The 15,725-nt window shown below is 50.0% G+C and overlaps 1 non-coding gene across 1 annotated transcript; it reads left to right on the top strand.

Annotated features, from left to right (window-relative positions):
• The first annotated feature begins 8,768 nt into the window (after nucleotides 1-8,768).
• LOC115838167 lies at nucleotides 8,769-8,933 on the top strand. The gene has a single exon (XR_004033206.1). It is a non-coding gene; the product is annotated as a U1 spliceosomal RNA (small nuclear RNA).
• Nucleotides 8,934-15,725: the final 6,792 nt, after the last annotated feature.

Genomic DNA, 15,725 nt, shown 5'->3' with positions numbered 1-15,725 from the left:
CGCCTGCCATGACGCCCGGCTACTTTTTGTATTTTTAGTAGAGGTGGGGTTTTGCCATGTTGGCCAGGCTGGTCTTGAACTCGTGACCTCAGGTGATCCACCCACTTTGGCCTCCCAAAGTGCTGGGATTACAGGCGTGAGCCACCGCGCCCGGCCCCAAGTTGGTCTTGAGCTCCTGGACTCAAGTGATCGTCCAGCCACCATCTCATTTTCTAAAGAAAGAAGTACTTACACCAGGTTTGGGACATGTCTCTGAAAATTCTGGGCTGATGCAGTGGCTCATGCGTGTAATCCCAGCACTTTGAGAGGCCGAGGCAGGCAGATTGCTAGAGTCCAGAAGTGAAGACCAGCCTGGGCAACGTGGCAAAACATGTATCACCAGCAGAAATGATCATTTACGAGGTGAAGTGTCCAGAGCCATGTAGTGTCTACATTGCTGTGTCCAGGGATTCTTTGTTTGAGACGGAGTCTCGCTCTGTCATCCAGGCTGGAGTGTGCAGTGGCACGATCGTGGCTCACTGCAGCTTCCACCTCTTGGGTTCAAGTGATTCTTCTGCCTCAGCCTCCTGAGTAACTGGAATTACAGGCATGTGCCACCACGTCCAGCTAATTTTTGTATTTTTAGTAGAGATGGGGTTTCACCATATTGCCCAGGCTGGTCTCAAACTCCTGAACTCAAGTAATCAGCCCACCTTGGCCTCCCAAGGTGCTGGGTTTACAGGCATGAGCCACTGTGCTCAATCTGCGTTCTGAGGCATTCTGTGCCTGTTATGAAATCATGATGCTGGCAGGTCGGAAGATGGAATCGGCTTCCCAGCCCCATCGGCTGTGCCCTGCCCTCCTTGCTGTCTCTAGAGCGCGGCTGAGTTCCGGGAGAGCTCTCCCTGCCCTGTGCCTCTACTTTTTCACCAGGTAGAGTGGAAATGTGTTGTAGTGAAACCACAGAACGAAAATATCCCATCTTACTCTTGACCCTTGAAGAAGCAGGAGCTGAATTCAGATGCTAGAGGCCCCGTCCGCGTGCTTATCAGTCTCAGAGTGGAGGCGAGCCCAGGCCAGAGGCCTTGACCTCTGATGAGGCTGCAGGTGCCTGGCGGGAGGAGTGACTGCAGCTCAGCAGAGGGAGTGTGTGGGCCCAGGCCAGAGGCCTCGACCTCTGACGAGGCTGTAGGTGCCTGGCGGGAGGAGTGATTGCAGCTCAGCAGAGGGAGTGTGTGGAGTGTGCGGCCCTGCCTGGCTTTTATTTTGCTCCTCCTGTTATTGGGAGGGATTAGCAGCAGAGCGAATGTTTGGGTTTTTGCTGGGCAGTCCCATCGGATTTTTCTTTATTAAATAGAATTGTGTTTTATTGTAAGAGGGTTTCCCTAAGACAAATAACGAAGGAAATTCTGGGTCCAAGAGTACAGACTGTAATTTCTGTCATCTCTTGCCAAGTTCGTAGCCCTCAGGCAGTGTCTGTCTGTCTTTCCCCTTTGCTTGCAGGATATTTTAACACAGTATTTTGGTGTTCTTTTAGCTACTGTAATAGGGTTTGCTGTTAAAATCTGAGATTTTAAATTTTTGCCAGTTGGAATAAATTTTGTTCTTTCTTGATGTGTTCTTTAAAATAATTCTTTTTTGGGGGGGCGGGGGACAGAGTCTTGTGCTGTCACCCAGGCTGGAGTGCAGTGGTGCGATCTCGGCTCACTGCAACCTCCGCCTCCTGGGTTCACGCCATTCTCCTGCCTCAGCTTCCCGAGTAGCTGGGACTACAGGTGCCCGCCACCATGCCCAGCTAATTTTTTGTATTTTTAGTAGAGTTGGGGTTTCACCATGTTAGCCAGGATGGTCTCAATTTCCTGACCTCGTGATCCGCCCGCCTCGGCCTTCCAAAGTGCTGGGATTACAGGCGTGAGCCACCGCGCCCGGCCTAAAACAAGAAATTTCTTATGAGCCCAGTGTGGTGGCATGCATCAGTAGTTTCAGCTGCTTGGGAGGCAAAGACTGGAGGATTGAGTCCATGCTGGCCAACATAGCAAGGCCTTCTCTCTTAAAAAATAATACATTTCTTGTTATAAATGGACTTTAAAAATGTACAAAACCAGTCAACATCTGTTTTTTAAGTTAATGGAGAAGGAAGCTATATTCACATAAAGGCTTTACTGGGCCGTATTCATCTCTCCCTCTTTTTTTTTTTTTTTTTTGAGATGGCGTCTCGCTGTGTTGCCCAGGCTGGAGTGCATGCAGTGGCGCCATCTCGGCTCACTGCAAGCTCCGCCTCCTGGGTTAACACCATTCTCCTGCCTCAGCCTCCCAAGTAGCTGGGACTACAGGCACCTGCCACCACGCCCAGCTAGTCTTTTGTATTTTTAGTAGAGATGGGGTTTCACCATGTTATCCAGGATGGTCTCGATCTCCTGACGTCGTGATCTGCCCACCTAGGCCTCCCAAAGTGCTGGGATTAACAGGTGTGAGCCACCGCTCCTGGCCTCATCTTTTTTTTTTTTTTTTTTTTTTTTTGAGACGGAGTTTCACTCTTGTTTCCCAGGCTGGTGGAGTGCAACAGGGTGATCTTGGCTCACTGCAACCTCTGCCTTCTGGGTTCAAGTGATTCTCCAGCCTCAGCCTCCTGAGTAGCTGGGATTACAGGTGTGTGCTACCACACCCAGTTAATTTTGTATTTTTAGTAAAGATGGGGTTTCTCCATGTTGGTCAGGCTGGTCTCGACCTCCCAACCTCAGGCGATCCGCTCACCTCGGCCTCCCAAAGTGCTGGGATTACAGGCGTGAGCCACTGTGCCCGGCCACATCTTGTTTTTTTACAACAGGGTCTCACTCTGTCTCTCACCCAGGTTAGAGAGGAGTGACACAGTCTTAGCTCACTGCATTCTCCTAGGCCCAAGCAGTCCTCCTATCTCAGCCTCCCAAGTAGCTGGGAGTTTAGGTACGTGTCACCACAGTTGACTAACGTTTTAATTTTTGTAGAGATGGGGCCTCAACATGTTGCCCAGGTTGGCCTTCCTGGGCTCAATCCTCCTGCCTCAGCCTCCCAAGGTGGTGCATGCCTACAGTCTCAGTAGATTAGAATCACCCTAACCCTCAGTAACTGAGATTGTAGGCACGCACCACCTCACTGACTCACCTCAAACTCTCTTTTTTGAGATGGCGTCTCTGTCACCAGACTGGAGAGCAGTGGCGTGATCTTGGCACACTGCAACCTCTGCCTCCTGGGTTCAAGCGATTCTCCTGCCTCATCCTCCATAGTAGCTGGGACTACAGGCATGTGCCACTACGCCCGGCTGATTTTTGTATTTTTAGTAGAGACGGAGTTTCACCGTGTTGGCCAGGCTGGTCTCGAACTCTTGACCTCGTGGTCTACACACGTTGGCCTCCCAAAGTGCTGGGATTACAGGTGTGAGCCACCACGCTTGGCCCATCTCAAACTTTTAATAAGGCTCTTCGCATAGAAATTTTTTAAAAATTAGAAACATTTTTGGCCAGGCTTAGTGGCTTAAGCCCATAATCCCAGTGCTTTGGGAGGCCAAGGCAAGCAGATCACCTGAGGCCAGGAGTTGGAGACTAGCCTGGCCAACATGGCGAAACCCTGTCTCTACTAAAAATACAAAAATTTGGGCAGGTACAGTGGCTGACACCTGTAATCCCAACACTTTGGGAGGCTGAGGCGGATAGATCTCTTGAGTTCAGGAATTTGAGACCAACCTGGGTAACATGAGGAAACCCCATCTCTGCAAAAAATACAAAAGTAAATTAGCTGGGCGTGGTGGTGCATGCCTGTGGTCCCAGCTACTCGAGAGGCTGAGGGGCTGAGGTGGGAGGATCCCTTGAGCCTGGGAAGCGGAGGTTGCAGTGGGGGATGAAAAAGAATACCCCATGTCCAAATAGCAAAACACTCTGAAATGAGGCAAACCGTGGTTTGTTGAACAGGTGTTCTGGGACAAGGTTGCCAAATATGCATTAGCCATAATCCCCAGGACAGCCATGCAGGGTGGGTCTTAAACAGTTTTTTAGATTCTGGAGTACAACGGTGTAATATTGAAGAAGAAGCACAAATAATGTCATCATACATGTTAAAGTGACAACACAGGATTTACAAAATTACCCTTTTTTCCCCAAAATTACCTCTTACGATATGGTTTCTGTTGGTGCTGTTTTCCTTGCATCATCCCCCCAGGTTGGGTAACCCTAACTGATTGTCACCAACAGACCAACAGACAGACTCACAGCATCCTTCTCCCTGGTGTGAGCACTGCTTAGTTCACATTTATGAGAATACTTTAAGACAAGGGCATTGTAACTCACATAGAATCTGAAGTGGCCTTGAATAGGGAGCTGGTCCAGCTGCCTCTTAGTGTGTCTGACCTCCAGGTGGGCGGATTGAGATGCATGCAGGTGTTCATGGTATAGGCATCCTTGTAAACCTGCTCTAGTTGAGTATAAATAGGCAAAATTGTACTAATGCTGTTCCTACAGCGGTTTTTGCCCTGGACTCACTCCAGAACAGCCGGCTGTCTGGCTGGCTGACAGCTACCTCCGCCTAAAGCCTTAAACAGGCTTCTCTTATATTTTTAAAAGGCAAAGGACAATAAGGCAGATTAATAAGCTATGGGTTTTTGGTTGTTTTTTTTTCTTGAGACGAAGTCTCACCCTTGTCACCCAGGCTGGAGTGCAACGGCGCGATCTCGGCTCATTGCAGCCTCCGCCTCTCGGGTTCAAGCAATTCTCCTGCCTCAGCCTCCAGAGTAGCTGGGATTACAGGTGCCCGCCACCACGCCCAGCTAATTTTTGCATTTTTAGTTTAGACGGGGTTTCACCATGTTGGCCAGGATGGTCTCGAACTCCTGACCTCAGGTGATCCTCCCGCCTCGGCCTCCCACAGTGTCAGGATTATAGGGTGAGCCACCGTGCCTGGCCTTTTTTTTTTTTTTTTTTTTGGTCTTTTTTTGTGTATGTGACAGGATCTCGCTCTTGTCACCCAGGCTAGAGTGCCATGGCACGATCTCGGCTCACTGCAACCTCTGCTTCCCGGGTTCAAGTGACTCTCCTGCCTCAGCCTCCTGAGTAGCTGGAACTACAGGTGTGCGCCACCACCACGCCCGGCTAATTTTTGTATTTTTAGTAGAGATGGGGTTTCACCATGTTGGCCAGGCTGATCTCGACCTCCTGACCTCAAGTGATTCACCTGCCTCAGCCTCCCAAAGTACTGGGATTACAGGTGTGAGCCACCACACCTGGGGCTGGATTTTTTTGTCTTAAGAGACAGGGTCTCACACTCTTGCCCAGGCTAGTTTACAGTGGTGCAGTCACTGCAGCCTTCAACTCTGGGCTCAAGTGATCCTCCCACCTCAGATTACAGGTGTGAGCCACCACACATGACCACACATGGCAGATTTTTTTTTTTTTTCACGGAGTCTGGCTCTTGTCACCCAGGCTGGAGTGCAATGACGTGATCTCAGCTCTCACTGCAACCTCCATCTCCTGGGTTCAAGCAATTCTCCTGCCTCAGCCTCCCTAGTAGCTGGGATTATAGGGGGTGTGCCACCGCGCCCAGCTAATTTTTTTTTTTTTTTCTTGAGACGAAGTCTTGCTCTGTCACCCAGACTGGGAGTGCAATGGCGCGATCTCGGCTCACTGCAACCTCCGCCTCCTGGGTTCAAGCGATTCTCTTGCCTCAGCCTCCCGAGTAGCTGGGATTACAGGCACGTGCCACCTTGCCTGGCTAATTTTTATATATTTAGTAGAGACGGGGTTTCACCATGTTGGCCAGGCTGGTCTTGAACTCCCTGACCTCAGGTGATCCGCCTCAGCCTCCCAAAGTACTGGGATTACAGGTGAGCCACTATGCCCTGCCCAGGATTTTTTTTTAATTAAGGAAAATACTTTTTACATCTAAAATTCTATGCAACAATAATTAATGTGTCTTCAAGCTGAGAATTAATTAAAATATAGCCAACAAAACATGTATTAAACTTTGTAAACTTTGTCTATATATGTACTTATTTTACTTTTATTTAAAAATATGGGGCTAGGCATGGTGGCTCACACCTGTAATCCCAGCACTTCGGGGGGCCAAGACGGGTGGATCACTTGAGGTCAGGAGTTTGAGACCAGCCTGGCCAACATGGCGAAACCCCGTCCATCTCTACTAAAAATATGAAAATTAGCCAGGTGTGGTGCGGGCAGCTGTAATTCCAGCTACTCAGGAGGCTGAGGCAGGACAATTACTTGAACCCAGGAGGTGGAGGTTGCAGTAAGCCGAGACTGTTCCACTGCATTCCAGCCTGGGCAATAGAAAGACTCTGTCTTAATAAATAAGTTAATAGCCGGGCACCGTGGCTCACACCTGTAATCCCAGCACTGTGGGAGGCTGAGACGAGCAGATCACGAGGTCAGGAGATCGAGACCATCCTGGCTAACATGGTGAAACCCCATCTCTACTAAAAATACAAGAAAAAGCCCGGTGTGATGGTGGGCGCCTGTAGCCCCAGCTACTTGGGAGGCTGAGGCAGGAGAATGGCGTCAACCCAGGAGGCGGAGCTTGCAGTGAGCCGAGATCGAGCCACTGCACTCCAGCCTGGGCGAGTGATCAAGACTCCATCTCAAAAAAAAAAATTAATTAATAAAAATATGACAGTGGCCTGGGTGTCGTTGCTCACACCTGTAATCCCAACACATTGGGAGTCTAAGGTGGGAGGATCACTTGAGCTCAGGAGTTTGCCTAGCCGGGGCAACTTAGGGAGACCCTGCCTCTACAAAAAATAAAAAATTATCCAGGCGTGGTGGTTGCACACCTGTAGTCCCAACTACTTTGGTGGCCGAGGTGGGAGGATGGCAGGAGTCCAGGCGGTCAAGGCTGCCGTGAGTTGTGATTGAGCCGCTGCACTCCTGCCTGGGTGATACAGTGAGACTCTGTCTCTAAAATAAAATAAAATAAATGACAGTGGTCCATATAGTACCTTATTCAGAAAAGGCTTGATGTACAAGAAAATAAGTTATTTGTGATCAGGACAGAGAAGTAGTACTGCCTTTTGTGAAATGGATGCTGAGAATCAGTCACGATGTACAGTGCTTGGGAGGCTGACTTTGATTTCAGTTACAGCCCTGCTGATCCTTAGCACGGTGACTGCAAATAGGTTACTCCACCCTCCTGAGTCTCAGTCTTCTTATCCGAAAAGTGCAGATCATCATCATAACAGCTAACATTAACTGCGTGCCTGGCATAGGGTCTGACCGCTTTATTCAAGCCAGCTCCCAGACATACCTTGCTGGACTGTTTAATGCCCATTTGACAAAGAGAAGATTGACATGGGGAGGTGTTGAGTAACTTGCCTGGCCACTGAGTTCCTGTCAATGGCAGCTCAGACAGGTGACCCCAGAGCTACCCTCCCACCCCCTGACCAGGCCTGTCTCACAGGCCTCTTAGAAAGGGCTCTGTTCAGTAGATGGCAGGCACGTGGTGAGTGTTTCCTAAGCTGCAGCTGCTGTGTAGATAAAACTCACAGCAGATATCACAAGTTTTGTCAGCTCATACTGTCTCAATTTTGAGGTGCATGCATGTGTTTTACCACTTAACCACCGCTGAAATTTAGGGGTTTTTTTGTTTGTTTTGAGATGGAGTCTCGCCCTGTCGACAGGCTGGAGTGCAGTGGCACGATCTCGGCTCACTGCATCCTCCGCCTCCCGGCTTCAAGTGATTCTCCTGTCTCAGCTTCCCCAGTAGCTGGGACTACAGGCATGTGCACCATCACGCCTGGCTAATTTTTGTATTTTTAGTAGAGTCAGGGTTTCACCAGGTTGGCGAGGCTAGTCTCGAACTCCTGACCTCGTGATCCCCCCACCTTGGCCTCCCAAAGTGCTGGGTTGACAGGCGTGAGCCACCGTGCCCGGCCCTGAAATTTCGCATGTTTTACGGTTGGCTTGTCAGGGTTGAATTGGTGCACCTTATGCTTGGTTGCATACTAGACTCACTGGAATCATTTGACTTTCATCATAGTTGCAGAGGCACTCTGAAACCCTATGTGTGTGCTTCACCAGGGACAGCCCCACGCATGGGAGGTGGTGGCCAGCCATTGCCCCAGTGTGAATTTCCCTAAGAGCAGCCCTAGGCCAGGGGGTGAGTGTGGGAAAGTCAGGGCCGTTTCCATCAGTTACGTTGCAGAGCGGGTTCCCACTGGAAGTGCTGGAAATACCCGGATGCCATCTGTAGCATTTTATGAACTGTGGCGGATCCCGTCTGTGTCTTGAGCTTCTGCTCTGCAGTCTGCTCAGTGGAAGCATCCTGTAAGTCCACTGTACAGTGGGGTGGAGCCGCAGCCAGGGTGGGTGTGCCGTTTGATTGGTCACGGAATGAACAGGGCAGAGGTTGCTAAGTAAATATGATACTGCAAGTAGGATTGTGGTCATAGGTATTTTTATGAATTTATGTGTTATGTGAAGTTGAGGATTTGAATGTTGTGATTATTATATCTGGATAAAGTTCTAGCCTGGCACAGTGCAGGCCCGTGCCTGTGGTCCCAGCTGCTGGAAGTGGGAGGAGACAGCTCAGGATTTCCAGGCTATAGGGAGCTATGGTCCTACCATCGCACCCCAGCCTGGGTGACAGAGTGAGACCCCATCTCAGAAAGAAAAGAAAAGAGGCTGGGTGCAGTGGCTCACGCCTGTAATTCAAGTACTTTGGGAGGCTGAGGCAGGCGGATCACTTGTAATCAGGAGTTCGAGACCAGCCTGGCCAACATGGTGAAACCCCCCATCTCTATTAAAAATACAAAAATCATACTTACCTGGCAGGGGAGATAGCATGATCACGAAGGTGGTTTTCCCAGGGCAAGCCTTAGCCATTGCACTCCGGATGTGCTGACCCCTGCGATTTCCCCAAATGTGGGAAACTCGACGGCATAATTTGTGGTAGTGGAGGGACTGTGTTCGCACTGTCACCCCAACAACAACAAAAAAAATACAAAAACCAGTCGGGCGTGGTGGCTCACGCCTGTCATCCCCGCACTTTGGGAAGCCGAGGTGGGTGGATCACCTGAGGTCAGGAGTTTGAGACCAGCCTGGCCAACATGGTGAAGCCCCATCTTTACTAGAAATACAAAATTTGGGAGGCCGAGGCAGGCAGATCACGTCACGAGGTCAGGAGATCGAGACCATCCTGGCTAACACGGTGAAACCCCATCTGTACTAAAAATACAAAAAAAAAATTAGCCAGGAGTGGTGGCGGGCACCTGCAGTCCCAGCTGCTCAGGAGGCTGAGGCAGGAGAATGGTGTGAACTCAGGAGGCGGAGATTGCAGTGAGCCGAGATCGCGCCACTGCACTCCAGCCTGGGTGACAGAGTGAGATTCCATCTCAAAAACGACAACAACAACAACAAAAAATTAGCTGGGAGCGGTGACGCGTGCCGTAGTCCCTGCTACTCTGGAGGCTGAGGCAGGGGAATCACTCGAGCTTGGGAGGCAGAGGCTGCAGTGAGCCGAGATTGCGCCACTGCACTCCAGCCTGGGCGACAGAGCAAGACTCCGTCTCAAAGAAAGAAAAGAAAAGGAAAGAAAAAATTCTTCCCTGTGAGAGTAGGTTTCTACTGAATCGATTGCTGGTTTTATGCCTTTTCTTCCATGATAGGAAGTGTGTCCAGACTCATCTGGCTGGGGATCCTCGGGAGAGTCTGCGGGGGGCAGCAGAGGCCTGCCTGGGCCAGGGCGTGCACCAGATCAGAATCCTGCGGATTTAGTATTGCGAGGGTTAGAACACCAGCAACCAGACCAGCAACGAGCATGCCCTCATGGTTACTAATTTTATGAAGAATACTTGTCTTCATGGTTGGGACTGTGTTAAGGTTTTCTGGAATACTTTTGGTCATAGTAACGATTCTCTCTAGGACCTTTCTCTCTAGCATTGTACAGACATGATTGATTTGGACAGCAGCGCTGCGATAATGCAAGAGTCACTCGCGTCTTCAGACTTGTTCTGTTCCTGGGGGTGCTTGCTTGTTCTAGGCCCCCTTTGTATGGAGAGGTTGAAACCTTGATTGAATAGTCGCTGCCCAGGTGTCGTAACCTGTGGCCTCATTGGTGTCACCTGGACTTTCTGTCTGCTGTTTGCACCATCAAAAGTGATGTGCCCTGGCCGGGTGCGGTGGCTCACGCCTGTGGTCCCAGCACTTTGGGAGGCCGAGGCAGGCGGATAACAAGGTCAGAAGATCAAGACCATCCTGGCTAACATGGTGAAACCCCATCTCTACTAAAAATACAAAAAATTAGCCGGGCGTGTTGGCGGGCGCCTGTAGTCCCAGCTACTCGGGAGGCTGAGGCAGGAGAATGGCGTGAACCGGGGAGATGGAGCTTGCAGTGAGTGGAGATCGCGCCACTGCACTCCAGCCTGGGCAAGAGAGCGAGACTCCCTCTCAAAAAAAAAAAAAAAAAAAGTGATGTGCGCTTAGGACTGGGAGGGCGAGGCCCCAGGTACATGGGTGCCCGGTGCCCAGGAGGGCAGGAGTGCCGTGTTGGATAACCTGCTCTCCGAGTAATAGGGTTTTGAGAATGTTTGATTTTTTTTTTTTTTTTTTTTTTTTAATTGAGACAGAGTCTCACTCTGTCGCCCAGGCTGGAGTGCAATGGTATGATCTCGGCTCAGTGCAAGCTCTGCCTCCCGGGTTCAAGCGATTCTCCTGCCTCAGCCTCCCAAGTAGCTGGGGTTACAGGCATGTGCCACCACACCCGACTAATTTTTATATTTTTAGTAGAGACGGGGGTTCACCATGTTGGCCAGGCTGGTCTCGATCTCCTGACCTCGTGATCCACCTGCCTCGGCCTCCCAAAGTACTGGGATTACAGGCCTGAGCCACCGCGCCCAGCCTGTTCGATTTTTGTATTTAAATGTATATCTAGAGTTATTTTGTTCAACTTCTGATCTGCTTTTCCTTTTGAATTACTGTATTCTAAGCATCAGTTTACAAGAAAAAAAAATCTTTATTAGGTTTCCAGACCCAGTCAATACCGATAAAATTAATGCAGCAAACATTCACTGAATGCTCTATTAGGACCTGGGGCAGTAGATCGGTCTGTGAATTAAAAGGGCTTCAGCATGTGGGGTTTGGTTTTGTTTCTCTGTAGCTAATCGTACCTTTGGAATGGTTTTATAGTTTCGGGAAACCGTGGTTCTGGGCAGGGTGGCAGCTATGGGTTGAGGCAGTTGGATCCTTCCTCAGGTGTGGCCGCTGGTCTTGTTGCTTCTTGACATTAACTTTGTGACTCACGAGGGCAGGCGTTCGTTTCTGTGGCACTCTGTGTGTGAGGAAGCACGGGGCTTGTTACAGTGTGAAAAGGGCTGGCTGCCCTGCCTGTCTGCTCCTCCTTGGCTGGGCCAGGCTGCCGCCGTGGCTCGCTCCAGCTCAGATTCACTTCCTCTCGTACTTGGATGCTTGGTGATGGTCGTGGAAGCAGTTTTGTTTTCTCTTGCTGTTCCTGTGTTGCGTTAAGCTCAGCATCACTGTTGCTTTTTATTCTTAGAATTAAGGAGGAAAGCTGAAATCTTTTGGGGATTTCTGTGTTTCCAGGGACTTTAGGAATTCTTTTTTTTTTTTTTTTTTTTTTTTTAAAGACAGGGTCTTGTTCTGTCAGTCAGGCTGGAGTGCAGTGGTGCGATCTCGGCTCACTGCAGCCTTGACCTCCTGGGCTCAAGTGATCTTCCCATCCCAGCTGCCTGAGTAACTGGGACCACAGGTGTGCACCATCATGCCTGGTGAATTTTTTTTTTTTTTTATAGAGATGAGATTTCACCATGTTGTCCAGAATGATCAAACTTCTAGGCTCAAGCAGTCTCCCCACCTCAGCCTTCCAAAGTGTTGGGATTACAGGCATGAACTGCCATGGCTGGCTAGAAAGTTTTTACATTTGCAATTCATTTTAAGTTAGGAGGAAGGGCCCAGCACACTGGCTCATATCTGTAATCCCATCACTTTGGGAGGCTGAGGTGGGCAGGTCACTTGAGGCCAGGAGTTTGAGACCCACCTGGCCAACAAAGCAAAACCTCATCTCTGCTAACAATACAAAAATTATCTGGGCGTGGTGGCAGACGCCTGTGATACCAGCTACTCGGGAAGCTGAGGCAGGAGAACTGCTTGAACCCGGGAGGCGGAGGTTGCAGTGAGCCGAAAGTGCACTACTGCAGTCCAGCCTGGGCGACAGAGCGAGAATTGGTCTCCAAAAAAAAAAGAAAAGAATAAAGGCAAGGGACACCTGTGATGTGACACACAGCGTCTTCTCTCTAGCTTGCTTTGTTGACTCTTGCTTATAATTTCGTCAAATGTATTTACAAAGTTAATCGGGGTTTTTTTTTTTAATAATATCTATTCCAAATAAAAATCCAGAAATACACATTCAAACTGTGGGGCTTTTACCCTTTTAACTGTGTTCTAAGTGCCTGTCCCTAGCATGCTCTGATTGTCAGCCCTTCCCTTGCCTGACCTACCTGTCCGAGTATCCTTTGGCAGTCAGGTTTTTGTTTGTTTGTTTTTGAGGCGGAGTCTAGCTCTGTCACCCAGGCTGCAGGCTGGAGCGCAGTGGCGCACTCTCAGCTCACTGCAACCTCCGCCTCCTGGGTTCAAGCGATTCTCTTGCCTCAGCCTCCCGAGTAGCTGGGACTACAGGCGCCTGCCACCATGCCCAGCTAATTTTTGTATTTTTTAGTTGAGACGGGGTTTCACCATGTTGGCCAGGGTGGTCGTCATCTCCTGACCTTGCGATCTGCCCACCTTGGCCTCCCAAAGTACTGGGATTACAGGTTTGGCCACCACGCCTGGCCGGCAGTCAGTTTTTACATCGTTCATCACAGAGTTTAAATTAAGATTCCCCAGCAGGATAAAAGAAATGCCAGTTGTGTTTTATTTTTTGTATTTGTATTTTTAGCAATTTTTTTTTTTTTTTGCATAGAGTGAGCCAAGGGCATCTAGAGCAAAGAGGTAGTTCCCTGCCCCATCTCCATCTCCCTGTCTGCACTGCCTCCCCTGCTCCGTCTCCCCGTCTGCACCGTCTCTCCCTGCCCGGTCCATCTCCCCGTCTGCACCGTCTCTCCCGGCCCGGTCTCCATCTGCCCGTCTGCACCGTCTCTCCCTGCCCGGTCTCCATCTGCCCGTCTGTACCGTCTCTCCCTGCCCGGTCTCCATCTGCCCGTCTGTACCGTCTCTCCCAGAGGTGTTTGCTGGTGCCTCCTTTGCAGCTGCCCGTGCTGTGTCATGCCCGTTTGCTGACACAGCCCCTCCTGTGTCTTCCCCGTCCCAGTGTGACTGTCACTCTTGGTAGTTCCTCCACGTTTCCTTTGTATCCTTAGGTAGCTTCTCTTTGCTCCACTCCCCAGCAGTCCGCAGCACCTGTTGTTTCCTTCCCTGTCCTCCCCCTTCTCCTCAGACGTCATCTGTTCTTTCTAGAGTTGTTCCCCTTGCCCCAGGGTTCCTAACAGCCTTGTTTCTTTTTTTTTTTTTTTGGTGAGACAGAGTCTCGCTCTGTCGCCCAGGCTGGAGTGCAGTGGTGCGGTCTCAGCTCACTGCAGCCTCTGCCTCCTGGGTTCAAGTGATTCTCCTGCCTCGGTCTCCCGAGTAGCTGGGACTATAGGCGTGCACTACCATACCTGGCTGATTTTTGTATTTTTATTTATTTTTTATTTGTTTTTGAGACAGGGTCTCTTTGTTGCCCAAGCTAGAGTGCAGTGGCGCCATCTTGGCTCACTGCAACCTCCACCTCCCGGGTTCAAGTGATTCTTCTGCCTCAGCCTCCCAAGTAGCTTACAGTAGAGATTGCAGGCACTTATCACCACGCCCGGCTAATTTTGTATTTTTAGTACAGACAGTTTCACCATGTTGGCCAGCTGGTCTCAAACTCCTGACCTCAGGTGATCCGCCCACCTTGGCCACCCAAAGTGCTGGGATTGCAGACGTGAGCCACTGCTCCAGGCCCTAACAGCCACCTTCTTAGCATCTGTATATTCAGACCATCCATTGCAGGATGTGTTATCTTTGTGGCCTGGAATGTCTCTCTCTGAGCACTCTCCATCCTCCCACCCCTCAGGCAGTGTCTGTTGAGGCCACCTGCCCAGCCACCATCTTGGGGTGACCACAGGGGGCTGGGGAGAAGAGCGAGGCAGTAGTGAGAAGCCGGGACGCTCACCATTGGCCAAGCACCTTAGAGCAGCCCTGACGCCTTCTTCTGTCTCTTGGTGAAAGTGGCACCCAGACTTCAGTCCTTACAGCTCAGAACTCAGAACCACGGAGGTGCTGTGACCCACAGGGTTTACCTCGTAATTGCTGTTCGGAACCGCGGAGGTGCCGTGGCCCACAGGGTTTACCTTGTAATTGCTGTTAAAACCCTTCTGGGCTTCATAATGGAATGCTTATGTTGAAATATTATTTTAAGTACTATTATCTATGATGTGGTTAGAAATGCGAAAGAATTTTTAGCTTTTTTTTTGAGACGGAGTCTTGCTCTGTTGCCCAGGCTGGAGTGCAGTGGTGCGATCTCCGCTCACTGCAAGCTCCCCTTCCCAGGTTCACACAATTCTCCCGCCTCAGCCTCCCGAGTAGCTGGGACTACAGGTGCCCGCCACCACACCTGGCTAATTTTTTTTTTTTATTTTTTGTAGAGACGGGGTTTCATGATGTTACCCAGGATGGTCTCGATCTCCTGACCTCGTGATCTACCCACCTTGGACTCCCAAAGTGCTGGGATGACAGGCTTGAGCCACCGTGCCCAGCCTTTTTTTTTTTTTTTTTTTTTTTTTTTTTTTTTTTTTTTTTTTTTTTTGAGATGGAGTCGGGCTCTGTCGTCCAGGCTGGAGTGTGGTGGCGTGATCTCGGCTCACTGCGGCCTCCACCTCCCGGGTTCAAACAATTCTTCTGCTTTAGCCTGCTGAGTAGCTGGGATTACAGGCACCTGCCACCACACCCTGCTAATTTCTGTATTTTTAGCAGAGATGGGGTTTCACTGTGTTGCCCAGGCTGGTCTCAAAGTCCTGACCTCAGATGATCTGCCCTCCTCGGCCTCCCAAAATGTTGGGATCACAGGTGTGAGCCACCACGTCCGGCCAGAATGTGTAGCTTTTGTAAAAATTTTGGAAATGGCCTCAGATAATTTCAGAGGTTTTTAAATAAAGGACGCTCAAAATGGGGCAAAATGGAGAGCGCTTGACAGAGCTCCCGCGTGGAGGTTTGCAGTAAGCCAGAGGCACCTGTGGGTCCCGGGGAAAGACGGGCTGCTCCATGGATGCTCCTGGGACATGGGGCACTGGGCAGGCCTCAGGCAGGTAGGAGCTGGTCCGTATCTCCTGCCACGCCCAGGCCAACTCCTGATGAAGCAGATTCCTGTGGGTGACAAGTGTCGGAAGATAGAATAAGACCTTAGGGTCAGGGAGGATTTCTTGAACAAAAAAGGGGGAAAACAGATTGAGAGATTCATAAAGCTGTGATATATTCCATGACCTCAAAGGTGACTTGGAGGAGGGCTGTTCAGCGACGGGCATGTAGTGAACACTGGGGCATTTAAATGGTTCAGATGCTGAATTTGATGTTACATGTTTTTTACTACAATTGGTAAAAAAAAAAGCCTGTGCTCATCAAAAGACACACCATAATAAGTAAAAAAAAGAACTGTGAGCTAGAAGATACTTGTAACATTTTTAACCAGTGAAGGGTTGGTATCCCGGATGTGTCCACTGGGCACCGCAGACAGAACGGCCTTGAAAT

The sequence above is a fragment of the Nomascus leucogenys genome, chromosome 13 (genome assembly GCF_006542625.1).
Source record: "Nomascus leucogenys isolate Asia chromosome 13, Asia_NLE_v1, whole genome shotgun sequence".
Lineage (NCBI taxonomy): Eukaryota > Metazoa > Chordata > Mammalia > Primates > Hylobatidae > Nomascus > Nomascus leucogenys.
Note: the sequence above shows the minus strand (reverse complement) of the source record. Positions and strands in the feature narration are given on the sequence as shown.